The 16,432-nt window shown below is 50.4% G+C and overlaps 1 protein-coding gene across 2 annotated transcripts in view; it reads left to right on the forward strand.

The window, feature by feature from the left end:
* The window catches only part of ABTB2 (ankyrin repeat and BTB domain containing 2), a 184,615-nt gene that overhangs the window by 117,253 nt on the left and 50,930 nt on the right, over positions 1-16,432 (forward strand). The gene's annotated exons all lie outside the window — the stretch shown is intronic.

Genomic DNA, 16,432 nt, shown 5'->3' on the forward strand with positions numbered 1-16,432 from the left:
CTTGGAGCCGAGTACCCGGGGAGAAGAAGAGAGGGCAAGGTGTTACGAGGTCACAATGAGTGTATGGAGACAATGGCATGGACAGGGACAGCCTCTCTCCATTGTGGGCCCACGCTGTGCCCAGCACTGCTGAACTCACATCTGTGTTGTTTCGGTCGATCCTCACTCACTCTTGCTCTCTGAAAGGAGGTGTTATCCCCATTTTACAGATCCCCATCTGTAAACGGAGGCTCGGAAAAGGTGTCACATGTCCGAGGCAAGTAATGGTGGAGCCAGGAGGTGAGGCTGAGTCTGCCCAGCTCATGAGCTTATGCTCATAATCACCTCACCATGGTCAGAGGAGCCACTGGGAAGAAGGTGGTGACCAGTTACTGGGCAGAGAGAGGAGGGGCAAAGATGGGCGAAGCCACCAAGGTTGTGGCTACAATTGTGAGCATTTCAGAATTTGGAAAGAGGGGTGTGGATCATCCTCTTCTCTTCTGAACCAGTCAGGATAGACACACACACACACACACACATTCACACACACATACACCACAGTCAGAGTTGTGCGTGAGTCCTGGGCTCCCAGATTTAAGAGGGGTGGAGCCAGAGCAAGTGAGGAATCTTTGATGGACATAGGGGCCCCGTGGTGGGAAAGTCCTAGGTTTACTAGTATGGACACAGGACTAGGAGTAGAAGCTGCAACAAGACAGCATTGAATTAAATAAGAACTTTCTAGCAGTTGGAGCTGCAGGTGGGCTCTGTTATGAGGACGTGAATTCACCTGACCTGTGGTGGCACAGTGGATAAAGCGTCGACCTGGAACGCTGAGGTCGCCGGTTCAAAACCCTGGGCTTGCCTGATCAAGGCACATATGGGAGTTGATGCTTCCTGCTCCTCCTCCCCTCTTCTTTCTCTCTCTCTCTCTCTCTCTCCTCTCCAAAAATTAATAAAAGAAAAAATTAAATGAGGACGTGAATTCATGGTCACTGGACTGTGCCCTCAGATAACCACTTTAGGGTGTTGTGCGGGGCTGTCAGAGCCACAAACAGTGCCATGTTTTGAGAGGTGGTGTGGTCAATATAGATTACAAATGGACCGTGGGTAAGCATGAATATGGTTGAAGGCTGTGTGGTTTCTGTAGTCCCTTCCAGCCTTGGCTCTATAATATATGGTATGTTCTGCTGACTTATTGGGGGGGGGGGGGCAGGAGTAGGAGAGGTGTTATCTGTGAGTGTTTAATGAAAGCGCTGGGACAGAGAAGTTATCTTCTGAAACTTAGCCAAGAAGGTTAACAGATTGTGATTCTTTCTCACCTTCGCCATCTGGCAGGTGGCTCGAGGGGTGGACAGGAAGATCTCCGAGGTGACATATTGCTTCAGCCCTGGTGTAATTTGAGGCATGCTGACTAGTCAGTGATTCGGGTAATGAGACCTGCTGGGGAGTGAGGGACCGCTGTTTTGTGCGCTGCACTCACCCCAGCCTCCCACCTACCAGGCACGACCCCTCGCACAGGCACATGCTGCAGAGCAGAGGTGACAGTTCTGAGAGCTAGAAGCAGAGGCCACCCCGTCAGGAGAAACACCCCTCTAGGAGTGAGAATGTGTGTGTGTCTGGAGGGGAGGAAGTTGTAGTGTTGTAGTGGCAGCTACCTCTGCTTATAACGATGACTGGGGTGAGGGTGTGTAAATACAGTGTGTCCGTAAAGTCATGGTACACTTTTGACCGGTCACAGGAAAGCAACAAAAGATGATAGAAATGTGAAATCTGCACCAAATAGAAGGAAAACCCTCCCAGTTTCATACCTACGCAGTGCAGTTCGATGTGGGCTCACACACAGATTTTTTAGGGCTCCTTAGGTAGCTATCCCGTATAGCCTCTACAGACTCGTCACTGACTGATGGCCTACCAGAACGGGGTTTCTCCACCAAACTGCCGGTTTCCTTCAACTGCTTATCCCGCCGAGTAATGATATTCCTATGTGGTGGTGCTTTGTTATAAATGCGCTGATATTCACGTTGCACTTTGGTCACGGATTCGAATTTAGCGAGCCACAGAACACACTGAACTTTCCTCTGTACCGTCCACATCTCGACTGGCATGGCTGTGGGCTGCTCTGCTGTATACAGGGTATTACGTCATCATCTGCGCATGCACACATGCTGCCACATCATCCTACAGAAACTGGGAAGGTTTCCTTTTATTTGGTGCAGATTTCACATTTCTATCGTCTTTTGTTGCTTTCCTGTGACGGTCAAAAGTGCACCATGACTTTAGGACACACTGTAGAACTGGGATGCTTCAGATAAAGAAGTGAGAAAAGACTGAGGGGCGCAGGGGGTCCCCCGGGGCAGCATGCTTCCTCCTCTGTCTGTTGTGCAGCTCAAGTCCAAGAAAGATCCAGCCCAGCTGTCTTGGAAGGACAGACATGCCTGCCTCTCATCTGGCCTGTGGCCCACGCAGCTTTGATCAGGAAGGGGGGCTGGAGAAAGGGGCTCTGCCCAAACAGGCTGATTCACTGTTTCCACTGGGTCCAACACCGTCTTGGTGGGCAGATCACACGCCAGCCTCGTAAACTCACTCCCTGCTTGTCCGTGTGACATTTATAGCCCCACAGGGAGCTGGCTTTTTAATGAGCCTAATTTGAGACTATAAGTAGGAGTTTGTAAAACAAACAGCGAGGGAGTACGGCCAAAGCCCAGAGTTGCAGTTTAAGCACACAGGGCCACATAGAACTCTGCAGAGAGACTGAGGCTGCCCAGCCCTGGGCAGCAGGACGGAGGTGCTCTCCTAGGGAAAGCCTCTCTTCTGGGGAACCTTGTGGCAAACCCCGTCTTTGCCCCAGAAACCCATGGAGACTTAGCAGGAGACCTTCCCGTTTTGGTTGCGTGGGAAGCCCTGGAGGGGTCTGGCTTTCCCAGGAAGGAACGGACCTCCTGGGCACCGGCCCTGGGTTCCAGTCCCGGGCTACATGTCAGGGGACTCGAGTGCTCTGTGCTTGGATACAGCCCCCCAGCTGGTCCCGCAAGCCCTCTGGGGGTGAGGGGCTGTAATCCAAAGTCACCTGCGAGAAAACCCCCACATCTTCCTGTCACTCTAATTCCATTTGGGGGAGACCTGGTTTTCAAATTAAGAATGAGATGGAGGGTACTGATGTGTGTCGCAGGGTCCTGTTAAGGTCCCCTCTCTCTAACAGGTCCCAGGTAGAAGAGGAAGTCCCTCTACCCACTGGGGAGTCATATTAGAAAGGTCCCTCCTGACTCACCCGACACAGCAGCAGCGAGTCCTTCCTTACCCATTAGCCTCGAGAACAATGCGTGCTGCTGCCATTGGAGGCGATGGTGAGAAACACTGTTCGGGACCATGGGAAGACGTCCACGAAATACTGCTAAGTGAGAAAGGTCAGGAAGGGTATGTGGAAGGGATCCTTTTTTAAAATTAAAAGTAGAGATGCACAGCCTGACCAGGCGGTGGCGCAGTGGATAGAGCGTCGGACTGTGATGTGGAGGACCCAGGTTGGTTTGAGACCCCGAGGTCACCAGCTTAAGCACGGGTTCATCTGATTTGAGCAAATCTCACCAGCTTGGACCTAAGGTTGCTGGCTCGAGCAGGGGCTTACTTGGTCTGCTGTAGCCCCACGGTCAAGGCCCATCGAGAAAGTAATCAATGAACAACTAAAGTGCCACAACGGAAAAAAATAATTGATGCTTCTCATCTCTCTCCCTTCCTGTCTGTCTGTCCCTATCTATCCCTCTCTCTGTCTCTCTCTCTGTCACTGGCAAAAAAATAAATAAATAAAAATAAAAGTAGAGATGCACAATTCAAACGCACAGGTGCATATTTTTTAAAAAGTCTCAGAGGCTATAAAACCATAATGTCAATGGTGACTATCTCAGGGGGATAAAATTATAGTGATTTTTATTTTCCTCTCTTTGCCTATCTGAATTTTTAAAATCCAGATTGTCAGTGGGGTTCCGCAGGCAGTCACCTGGCAGCAGCTGAGTGGGCTGCCTGGAAGAGTGCCCGTGACGGACAGACACAGAGGGAAAGCCATGTGAGGACACAGGGCGAACTCGGTCATCCGGAAGCCAAGGAGAGAAACCTCGTAGGACCAGCCTTCCCAACCCTTGATCTCGAGCTTCCAGCCTCCAGAATGATGAGAAAGTACATTTCTGTTGTTGAGGCAACAGAAGATCATTTTTGTCCTCTAACAAGAAGTTCAAGGACTGGCAGCTCCCAGGCGTATCGCGCTGCTCAGTGAGTCTGTGAGAGACCCGGTCCTTCCCTGCCTGCTCTGCCATCCTTAGCATGCTGGCTCTGCTCTGGCTCTTGTCCCTGCTCACAGACCCACCCACTGTCCACTGCAGGCCGTGGGAACGGTGCTCTAGCTTTTGCAGCCGTTGGCCTGCCTCCTGGTTGCATAGTGGCTGCTGCTGCACCTTCTTCAGCTTGGTGCCACATTTGAGGCAGTAAGAGGAGCAAACGCCCGGCCAGCCAGGTGGCCTTTTCCCTCGGGTGATGAAAAGCGACATTTTCCAGAACCTCTGAAGTCTTGGATTTATATCTCATTTTCCCAAACCTTGTTGTCCAGCTATAAGGGAACTGAGAGAGAGCGTCCCCCAGGGTTCGTGTCACATAACCATCCGGGATAGAATTGGAGTCGTTAGCCAGGAAGGAGAGGCAATGGCAGTGGGTAGGCCCCTGAGCACATCAGCACAGTGTCAAGCCACCAGTGACTTCTCATGCCTCTTAGCAGGGAGAGGCTGCGGTGTCCTTCCAGATCCTGGAAGTGACCCAGCAAGGTTCGGAACGTCCCCATCCTGGGAGTGAGCGTACTGCAGGCACCTCCTTTCCGTAAATGAGCTTCCCTCCCCCACCCCGGCCCCTTCATCTCCCTCCGGTGTTGTGTGATGTCGCTCAGCCATGAGATGATCGGGAACTGTTAGCATCTCATAAAGCCTGCAAGGCCCCGTTGGGGTTCTCTGAGTAAGTGGGGGCTTTCTGAAACATCCTGTTATTTTTCCTCCCTTGCTGATGAAAGCCCTTCTCTTCAGACTCCTTCCCAGCCTTTTGTACCTACTGCGGACTCCTCCTCTCGTATTTATCACGGTGCATTATCAATTGGTCTACATGTTCTTCCTCCCCTCTGGAGCAGGCTCCTGCGTCTCGCCTCTGTACTCCTAGCACCGCTCCGTGTAACTAACGGGCATGTGATGAACCCTTGGTTAGGTGAATGAATGATGGGAATTGCAGTGTGAAAATTCCCCTAGCCTACTCGGAGAGTCATTCCGGATTTGAAACCATAGTCAACCTTGGCACAGAGGGCCCCGGGGCCTTGGAGGGTGTGTTCTCTGTGTGCAGGGTTTGTTAACTGCCTGCAAGCAGCCCTTTGTGTAGGGGGGAGGTGGGTGTGTCTGTGTGTGCTCTGTGTGAGTTATGAAGGGAGTGATACTACTCCTGGCCCCTGGTGTCCCCAGCACACTCAGCACTGGGGTGTCTTTGTTCCTTCCCAGATTTCAAGGCACATGTTGTACAAGCTCTCCTGTTCTTCATGAGTTACCTTTTTGAACCTGATAGATTGAAATCTACTAACTGCTTCAAGTTGATCCAGGAATATCACCAATTTTAAAGGCAGTCAAACATGATTTTCACGTATTTGGGTTTTAAAATGATCTCTTCATGAATTTTAGTTCCAAAAAAATATAAATCTGCTACTTATGTCTCTGCTGTTTAAGTACTTAGCGCAGGATCTAAAAGCAATGAGCAGTGTCATTGGAATAAGCCCATGCAGCGGCCTGGGTGGATTTGGGTCTGTGGGAGCCATGGCCCAGGAGGCGGTGACCAGCCCACAGTGGCTCTGGTGCTGCTCCTTCCCACGCCGCTGCCCGGTTTATCTGTCTAAATGGATGCAGAACCCTGTCTCAAGCTGAACTGCTTGAACCACTTCCGTGGGCCCTGGTTGCGCTCAGAACAGAGTCCCAGCCCCTTAGACTCTGTGACCGGCCCTGTCCACTCCGGCCCCTCCCCAGGAAGCCTGCCGTGCTCTGCCCATCACTCAGAGCTTCTCTCAGCCCCTCCAGGAAGCCTGCCGTGCTCTGCCCATCACTCAGAGCTTCTCTCAGCCCCTCCAGGAAGCCTGCCGTTCTCTGCCCATCACTCAGAGCTTCTCTCAGCCCCTCCAGGAAGCCTTTCTTGACCACGAAGCCTGGGTAGTCTGGCTCAGGGACCCTTCCTCTGGGTGCCTTGTCCTGACTCCGTCGTAGCCAATGCTCCGTCGTCTGCACAGCATGGAGTTGGCTGGTCTACTGTCTGCCCTCATTCACTAGGCTGCAGACGTCCAGAAGGTGGGACTTTGTCTTGGTCATTTTTACATCCCCAGAGCATTGCCACTCCTGGCACATTATTAGATCGCGAAAATAAGCAGCTGCTGAATAAACGAGCGAGCGCACGACTGCGGAATACATGACTCGTCGGTGGGAAGTGAAGCATGATTCTTCCATAGAGTAGACCGTGGTGGCCTTTAGGAAGATAATAGGCTCGATTGGCCTTGGGTCCATCCTTCCTCCTGGTGTTGATACGTACTTTGTAGGGTCTCGGATGGCTTTGTCGGATGATTTTATCCCAAAGCCATTGACCCCCATTGGGGATCAGCAAGGTCAGTTATAAGAATATTTTCATTTTACGTGCTTTCCATGTGTCATTTTGCTAAATGCTTTCTTTCTTAACTTCCTTTGATCTTCAGTCCCGTAAATCAGGAGCTATTATTAGACACATACAGCCAGATGAGCAAAGTGACGCTCAGAGAGGTTAAGAAACCAGTCCAAGGCTTCGGAGCTACTAAGAGGGAAAGCTGAGTGTGGAATCCTCTTGTCTCTGTCTCATGCTGTTAATTATCTACAGATTCTAATAGTCAAAGCCCTTTGAGATGGAAACCAAAGCTGCCTCAAACAGGTTACATTTGTTGGAAGGGCTCTAGCGCTATAAATTTCTGACTAATGCAGTCATGTTCTATTAATAAATACCTTGGCATCTGCCCTGGACCTTGCGACATATTGCATCTTTAAAAAAAAAAAACCCCAAAAACCCCAAGTAGGTGTTTTGTGCTTATTATGGGTGCTTGGGCTCATTTCTCATTTATCCCTCCCCTGCTCTCTGGGCTGACAGTTTGCCCACTACTCAGTTTTCCCTGCTGGCAGCGTTGCCCCCTGGCCTGGGGGCAGCTCAGGAGTCCCTCCCAGCACGAGCTTCACTTCCTCCACTGGCTGCGACGAGGCCCCTTTTTCACGAGTGGTGATTCCAGCCGTGGGGTGTGAGAAATTTCCCGGCCACTGCAGAGGTTGGAGGCTCAGGCCGCCACATGGCTGCATCACGATCCCACGCTCAGTGCAGCGGGGACACAGCTGGTTGGCGAGATGCCACAGGAAGTCCTACTGCTGATACAGCCCCTGAGTCACCCCACCTGGCCAGGCGAGGGGCTGGCACTCGGAAGGGCCAATTCTTAGAGTGAGGCATTGCGGACGAATCTCACTGCCTGGTTAGCCGTAGAGAATGCTTTCTGTCCAAGTTTGTTCCAAAAGAATTACCCTTTTCCCTTATTTTATTTTTTTAGGAATATTTCTATAAAACAACCAGATTTTCCTTATTTACTTTTTATTTGCTTCCATGAGCTCACAATGGTTGTAACAATACTTTTGTGTTTTTTTTATTAAAATACATTTTTTTTATCTTTATTGAGACAGAATTGACATGCAGCACTGTGGAAGTTTAAAGTGTACAGCATAAGAATTTGATTTGCATAAATCATTATTTAATCAGTAGAAAACCATATGAAGAATCATGGAGGGAAAAAAATCATCTAAAATTCTCCTATGCAGAAATAACCTTTTATGTGATTTGACCTCCATTCTAGGTTCTTTACATGTAACTGGATTATTGTATTTTTCTTGAATGTTCACTTTTTTTAATATAAAAATGTAATTTCTGAGAACTAATTTTCTGCCGTATTTGAAATTATGGACATTTCTTTGCTCCAAAGAAACAATTCTGTCACTCTCTTTCCTTTTCCTCTAAATACATAATTCCTGTCCCCCCCCTTTTCCCTTATAATAATCACTTTTACCATACCAGAACATAATATTTATTTACAAAAGTTAGAAAGCATGGTAGTTCAAAACATTTTTATAACACTGGAATGGAGAGAACCACTCTTACCTTGGGGGCTGTGTACATTGTTTGGGGGAAAGCCCAGGATTTTAGGGTGATGACTTGACCCTTCTGTCTCCATCCTCAAGTCCTCCATTCAGAGAGAGAGAGAGAGAGAGAGTGTGTGTGTGTGTGTGTATATGTGTGTGTTGAATGTGTTACTTTATACCAGAGTGGCTCCAGGTCACCCTTGGCTGACAGGAATTCGTGTGCTCACCCACAGTGGGTCAAGGACAGCATTTGACAAAGGACCGTGGTCACATGGTAGATCTTTCTTTTTTTTAAGAGGCGGGCAGTTCCAAGACTCACGCTTCCTGGGTCACTCAAGTTCTCAATGTGTTACATCAATACTTTGGACAGAGTCCACCCAGCATCTCTTAAAAAGTATTCCAAACGCCACGGAGATCTTTCTCCACGGGAGAAAGCTCTGTCGTTGACACTTGTGTTTTCTGTTCCATGCAGCCCGGTGTTGTGACTACTGCTGGTCTTTCCAGAGTTCACCTCTAGATTTAATTTCCTGAAACTGATCTGCTTGGTAACTCTGGCTTCATTTTACTCGCATGCAAAGAGGAGAAACAGCAGTGGAGAAACTCCATTTTTAGATTTTTTTCTTAAAAAAAAAAATTAAGTAGGAATCTGTGATCCCGGCTGGTTTGTTCCTTCACGGGCACCCAGTAGCCATCCTCTGGGGCTGTGACAGACTCGTGTGCCTTCATTAAACAAACCACCAGAATGCGGGGAGCCCGCATTTGTAGCGGGGAGTCCAGGCTCACCCCCACTGCTTTGTGGGCTGTTATAGTATCACGGCGGCCCCTGTCCTCCCTCTAAACCCTCCCCCTGCCTGGAACCCCTTGAGAGTTTGGTGAGCCAGCCCTGAGGTCAGAGGTCAGAGGGGCTCCTGCCGGCTGGAAGGGAAAGAGGCAGCCCCCCAAGAGCAGCTCCCCAAGCAGGTCCACCACCAACGGCCCAAGACTGCCAAAGATCCAAAGGGAGTTGAATTCCAGCCCAGCACACGCAGTGAGGTTTGCTTTTTACCATCTTTTTCAAGAGAATTGGGGATGCTGGCAATGAGCATGTTGCCTGTGATCTTGCCTCAGGTTCTCTGGCCCTGGGCTTCCTGGGTAGTCGTAAATGTGCATTATGATTTTACTGTTTAATGGTGAGCTCTTGGGCCCTGGGCTGGAGTTAACTGAAAGACCACCTTTAGCTCATGATACTCTGCTAACTTAGCCAGGGTGAGGTGTTAACCAGAGCATGATTATGTTTGCTTGTAACTTCCTGACCTTAAAGAAGAAAGGGAAAGTGCTGTCTAATGGGACTCGTGAGTAATGGAGGAAGGGTCCTGTCCTTAGGTGTGAATGGGGGAGCCCCGTGTGGCGGGTAGTGTGGCATGCTAGTTACCGTTGAGGACTCCAGTGTTGGACAGGCTGAGTCTGAATCTCCCCTCTGCCCTTTGCTGGCTTTGTAACCTTCACCCATCTAAACCTCAGTGGCCCCCATTGGTAAATAGGGCTAGGAATAGTACTAGTTACTAGGTAATAGTAGTAAGACCACTGCTAGGGTTTTTTTTTGGGGGGGGAGGGGCTCAAGTGGTGGTTCTTCCTGCTCCTGGAATAGAGTATACTAAATATGTGCTAGCCCCTCCCCGTTCATTATTAACCCCCGTTAAATCTGCTTCCCACACTCAGTTTAGAACGCCTCTTCTCCAATACACATACACACTCTCTCTCCCTCCCTCTCTCCCTCCCTCTCTCCCCCTCTCTCCCTTCCTCTCTCCCCCTCTCTCCCTTCCTCTCTCCCTTTCTCTCCCTCCCTCTCTCCCTCCCTCTCTCTCCCTCTCTCTTTCTTCCCCTCTCTCTCTCTCCCTCCCTTTCTCTCTCCCTCCCTCTCTCTTTCTCTCCCTCCCTCTCTCTCCCCCTCTCTCCCTTCCTCTCTCCCTTTCTCTCCCTCCCTCTCTCTTTCTCTTTCTTCCTCTCTCTCTCCCTCTCTCTTCTTCCCTCCCTCCCTCTCTCCCTCTCCCTCCCTTTATCCCCCTCCCTCTCTCCCCCCTCTCTTTCCTTCCCTCTCTCTCTCCCTTTCTCTCCCTCCCTCTCTTCCTTTCTCTCTCTCTCACTCCCTCTCGTCCGTCCTCTCTGTCTCCCTCTCCCTCTCTCTCTGTCTCCCTCTCCCTCCCTCTCTTCCTCCCTCTCTCCCTCCCTCTCTTCCTCTCTCTCTCTCCCTCCCTCTTTCTCTCCCTCCCTCTCGCCCTTCCTCTCTGTCTCCCTCTCCCTCTCTCTCTTTCTCCCTCTCTTCCTCCCTCTCTCCCTCCCTCTCTTCCTCTCTCTCTCTCTCTCTCTCTCTCTCTCTCTCTCTCCCTGCTTCCCAACATTTCTCCACACTTGAACTCTTGGGATTCAACAGTATCATGGTCCCATCTTCAGTTATTCTTGGTGAACCTTTTGCACATGGATGACTGACAACTTACCAGTGAGCCATATTTCCAAGGTTTTCGTCTTACTTCCTTTGTCTTCCGGTTGCCCTCGGCACCCTACCCCACCTCCAACCTTTTGGGGCTAGAACCTTGGGAGCAGTACCATTCAATGAAGTTGCTTTAGACTTAACTGCCCTTGTACATCATCTGCGTTTTCTCTGAAAAAGTACTCATGCTTGAAGTTTTGAAGTTTTCAGCACTTTGTTTCGGTATGACTAACATACAACAGCACATTAAATGTACTATATATAAAAGTACAGATCAGAGAATGGAAACACTTTAAAAAAAATGAAAAGGGTTGAATTGTGTGGGCTGTTGGAAACCATTCCGTGGAGCTATATAATTTTTATTTTCGGAAGCTTGTGGATTGCACCCCACCCGCTCCCAGCCCCTAGGAAAACCGACAGGAGACACCGGCCACGGTCCGTCATGGGGGGGGGGGAACGACGGGGGGGGGGGGCAGCAGCACCAGAGCCCTCGGCATCCTCGTGTTCATTCTAAAGAAACAGGAGGCAGGCGGTGGCCATGGCGGTCTTCACAGATGAGGTTTCCTGAGCCAGGCGGCCCTGGAGTCTGGAGGGGACTGTGGGGGGCGGGGGGGCAGGGGTTGGAGCGGGGATTTTCCACAGAGGGAGCTGAGCCCATTATAGTCACGGTACGCTGCAAAGAGTGTTTACAAATCTGGGGACAGAGTTGATAATGATTGATTGAGTTAAGGGGACAGTTGTGTTATATAGTCTTGATGGCTTTTGATGGCTGGTCAGAAAAGCTGAACTATAAATCTATCCAGTTTTCACCAAAAAAAAAAAAGAAGAGGATATTTTCTTTACATTTCAAATTATGTATATCGGTGGGGGTTGTTATAGCTGTGGGGGAAATTAAACCATAAGAAGTGATAGTGACGAGAGCTATTGGTCCCCACTGTTGACAATTCAGAAGTTAAGTGGTGGAATGAAGGGGGTGGGGGAGAAGGCTTTGAGGGGTACACTTTCATGCCGAGAACACAGGAGCTGGGTGGAGAGTAAGATCCCCCTGCTGGAGAAGACTTGAGAAGCCATTGAGTCAACCCCATGTTATACAGAAGAGAGACTGAAACAACACCTATTGATAGGGCCTTTGGGTTAAGCCCTGCTTCTGAAAAACCTTTGCACTCAAAGCCCGGTTTGTCAGTTGTCAACCCAATGTGCCGGCTTGGAAAAGCCAGCGCCTCTACAGGCTGAAACCCAGGTTGAATTCCTGGTTGGCAACCACCAGCAAGGAGGCGGGGTTCCCAGTCGTCTGCTCGCCAGGTGGGTCCCCTTTTAACTCGATGGCGCCCTCTCTGGGTGCTGGTGGAGAATCACCTGGGAAGGAAATGGGTTGCTGATCCAAACCCAGAGCCAAGTGAGGAACCCGGGAAAACAGCCTGGAGGAAGGCGATCAGGTGTGCACAGGCTTCTTAACTGATTTCCTGGGAGGTGCTGGAGATTTGCCCATTTATGGACAGAATGATTTGTGCTTCTAAATTTCAGAGAAAGAACTAAGAATGGCATCTATTTCTAACTGCAAAGGGGAGGGTAAGCTTCTTCGTAAGGGCAGCTAGGAAAGCCCTTGAAGGAAACAAAGCCCCAGAGGAAGGTGACCAGAGTAGATGGTGGCAGGGGCGGGGTAAGACCAGAGGCAGGGGACATGAGGAGGCTGCCACAGCGGCCAGTGAGGCAAGACGGCAGCCTGAACTGGGGCGCGACAGAGACGGATCTTGGGAACCTTCAGGAGGACAAGGAGCCAGACGTTGTGGAGTAGCTGGGCAGGAGGAGGGAGTGAGGTGATAAGGATGACTCACAGGTCTGTGTTGGGCAAGTGGGTGGACGAGGCTCCCTACTCAGAAAGGCCGGGACTGGGGAGGAGGTGGCGCTTTGGGGAATGAGATAATGAGTTCCCAGATTCAAGGGTTGGGCAACCAGGCTGAGACACACCGAGTGATGGAAGATTATGGTTCTGGGTGCACTCTGGGAAACGTGGAGGCTTCACATGCCCATTGGAGTGGCACACTGTTTCAACACAAGTGCTGATTTTATAGAAGGAGGCATGCTCATGGCTTCACACTCAGTTACGCTCATGGCTTCACACTCAGTCTCGCTCACGGCTTCACACTCAGTCTCGCTCACGGCTTCACACTGCTCATGGCTTCACACTCGGTCACGCTCATGGCTTCACACTGCTCATGGCTTCACACTCAGTCACGCTCGTGGCTTCACACTGCTCATGGCTTCACACTCAGTCACGCTCGTGGCTTCACACTGCTCATGGCTTCACACTCAGTCACGCTCGTGGCTTCACACTGCTCATGGCTTCACACTGCTCATGGCTTCACACTCAGTCATGCTCACAGCTTCACACTGCTCATGACTTCACACTCAGTCACGCTCATGGCTTCACACTGCTCATGGCTTCACATGCAGTCACGCTCACGGCTTCACACTGCTCATGGCTTCACACTCAGTCATGCTCGTGGCTTCACACTGCTCATGGCTTCACACTCAGTCACGCTCACGGCTTCACACTGCTCATGGCTTCACACTCAGTCACGCTCACGGCTTCACACTGCTCATGGCTTCACACGCAGTCACGCTCATGGCTTCACACTACAGAGTTCATTCCACAGTAGTGATCTGAGTGGTGCATGTGGGGTTTCTCTGTAACTTTTATGAGTTCAACAGGGGTAGATTTGGGGTGTCCTTGTTAACTAATAAAAAGATCAAGGGGGACATGCCAGCATGCTTTCTTTTCCTTCACGACTAAAATAGTTTTTCCTAAGGATTTTACTAAACAGAGAAAAAAGTTCTCTCTTTCTCTCTCTTTGACAGAGTGACCGATTCCTAGGTCCATGTCATAAAACTGGGAATCTGTGCAGGGCAGAGAAGGCCTTGAGGTGTTAAGAGAACTTAAAGCAAATATTTTCCATCTTCCATGAGAACTTCTGAGGAACGGACTCGTGTGGGAGAGAGAAGAATTCCGACTGACGTAAAGAACGCTTTCGGAAGGGGCAGATTTGGGAGGCCAGCTGTGGAACTGCATTCTGGAAAGAGCAGTGGGAATAAGAGACACAGCCTTGCATCTGTAGAGTTTCAGGGGAGACCTCCGGCAATCTTGGTAGGAGGCCCCAGAGGACCCGTTCAAAGGAAAGTCCTGTTTGTGGATCTTCCTTTGAATTTCCAATCCTGTCAAACCACAGGCCCAAACAGAACCCCTCCTCTTGCGCATATCCAAGTGCAGTGTGACTAAAGAGCAGGTGGCCAAAGTTAGAGCATTATTTTATTTCAGAGATGCAGAGATTGAAATGTTAACCCCTGGTCAGTTTCTGACCCTCAATAACCGAGGACAAGTCACTGCACTTTTGAGGGCTTCGGGTGTCTCATCTGTAAGCTACCTCACGAAGTCTTAGAGGATTCTCTGCAGTCATGCAAATGAGTTGTCACAGTGCCTGGCGCATAGTCAGCCCTCAGTAGTAGTCAGCATTATTGATGACGCGGCTATTCATCACAATGACGGCCCCACCTCCCTCGCTGGAGGAATAAATTACTAGATGTAAAAAACCTCTTAAAAGCAAAAGGTGTTATGCAAAAGCTGTGATGCTATCAATTATTATTAGTAGTAATAGGTTCATAATTACTTTTGCCATAGTCTTAAGTGAAAGTCCCTTTGGGTGGGTGATGACTGGGAACATGGGAACGGTTATTAATGGGGCTGCCAGCTCCTATTACCAGATCTGTGGACATAATATTTCTCTCTGGGAATCCTCTGACAAATCAGCTGAATTTCCTATTCCCTTGCCTTGAGCACTGTAAATTTGATCCACATGTCCCCAGTGTTGTTTCTGTAGATTAATAACGGAGGAAAGAGAGGAGCCAGGCCCGCACGAGGACCCGTAGCAGTGTAGAAACTCCCAAGCGTTGGGGCCGTGTGTGGGGTTTAGCCTGTACTGTGCGTGCACGATGTTCTCTCTTGTTTTACTTGTTTTAATGTTCCCCGCTCTTCCTGCTGGGTCCTCGGCTGTCAGGGAGAGTTTCCAGCTTGGGGAATAGAGCAAGGGGAACCCCATCATGCCTGCCGCCTCCTCCCACTGGACACGGCTTTGAGGAAGTGCTTTGATGCGGTGCTTTGCCAAATCAGTGAGCCGGATGTGAGGGGAGGGGCCGCTGCCATCAAAAGGACACAAAGAGATGGGGGGGGCCGGCCTCAGCCTCACCGAGGCCGTGCCCAGCTGCAGCGAGGCAGCAAGGAGGGCAGGGAGGCTGGGTCAGAGGAAGGGCAGGCGAGGAGGGCAGGGCTGACCATCGGCTGACCCTTCAGAGTGGTCAGGATCTGGGGAGGAGGACCGCCATGTGCGTTTGCCCCAGAAAAGAGAAGCACACAGGCTTAGCACGGGGCTTTCTGTGGGTGAGAGGGCAGTAATAATACCACAGTATGGTCACATGCACAAGCCACCAAATCGGGACAGCCGTCTGTGAGCTTAGCGGTGTGTTCTTTGGATCTGGGCTTTCAGGGGGTTACATGTGCACAGCCTCGAGTCAGTCAGACCCAGGTTCAGGTCCCAGATCTGCTACTCAGTTAACACGTTCTTCAGTTCTCAGAACATCAGTCTCCCAGTGTCTAAAATGGAGACAGCAGTGCCTACCTGGCTGAAAGAAAAATGAGATGCTGTCAACAAAGCCTACATTCCCAGCACATAGTAAGGATACCAGCTACGGCGCCTGATAGAGCGCTTGCTCTGAGCCGCACGCTGGTCCAGGCAGGGGCTCCAGCCGCGTTCATCTTCACGGCTACCCTGGGAGCTCCGAACTTCCCTCGTCTCTAGTTAACACACGAGGACTCAGAGGCACAGAGAAATAAAGTAACGAAGTAACGTGCCCAAGGTCACACCACTGGTTTAAGGAACAGAGCCAGAATCCTAAACCGAGAGGTCCTGGCTTGGAGGTGCTGTTTTAACTGCTCTCCTATAGCCCATGGGCCTGTTATCTTTGTTACATTTCCCTGTTTAGGATTGGGAAGTCTAACGCGCATTTGGTCACATCCTGGGGCCTCCAGTTTTCTCAAGAAATGTTAAGAGATTTTCCCCAAAACTGCCTGATTAAATTCCTGTGGGTCTTTTCTTTAAGAAAAAAAAAAAAAAAGAAAGTTCAGGGTGGGTGGACAAAGAGGCATTGATCAAAGAAGGAGCAGTTACCAAACGCTGGGAATCCCCGTGACCACACGCTCCTAAGAACCAACACGTAATTTTAAGCCAGTCTGATTATGCTTTTCTGGTGCTTTCTAAGAAGCCACACAGTGCGTTGGAGAAATTTACAGGCTGTCACACTCTGGGATTGACGCTGACAGCTCTGTGCCTCTGTCGCTGAAGTGCTAATGAAAAACACTAATTGGACTTGGCCAGTGGCTGTGACGCGTCCCCTTCTTGGAGGGGTAAAGACAGCATCTCTTTGTGGTTTCTGCCGGTCCCTCTTGTGGCTTGAGGAAGGACGGGGGTCAGCACAGAGTGAGGGGCCTGAGGGCAAGGCTGCCCCTTAGGCCGGCTGGTGGAGGCCTACATCCCACATAGCCGACCCCTGAGCTCCGTGAGGACAGAAACAGGTCTCTGTCACCCCAGCACCCTGCATGCCGCACAGCACCTGGGCCAAGGGGAGCACTCTGTAGGCCAGTGGTGGTCAACCTGGTCCCTACCGCCCACTAGTGGGTGTTCCAGCTTTCATGGTGGGCGGTAGCGGAGCAACCAAAGTATAAAGAAAAAGATAGATTTAA

Source organism: Saccopteryx leptura, chromosome 1 (genome assembly GCF_036850995.1).
Source record: "Saccopteryx leptura isolate mSacLep1 chromosome 1, mSacLep1_pri_phased_curated, whole genome shotgun sequence".
NCBI lineage: Eukaryota > Metazoa > Chordata > Mammalia > Chiroptera > Emballonuridae > Saccopteryx > Saccopteryx leptura.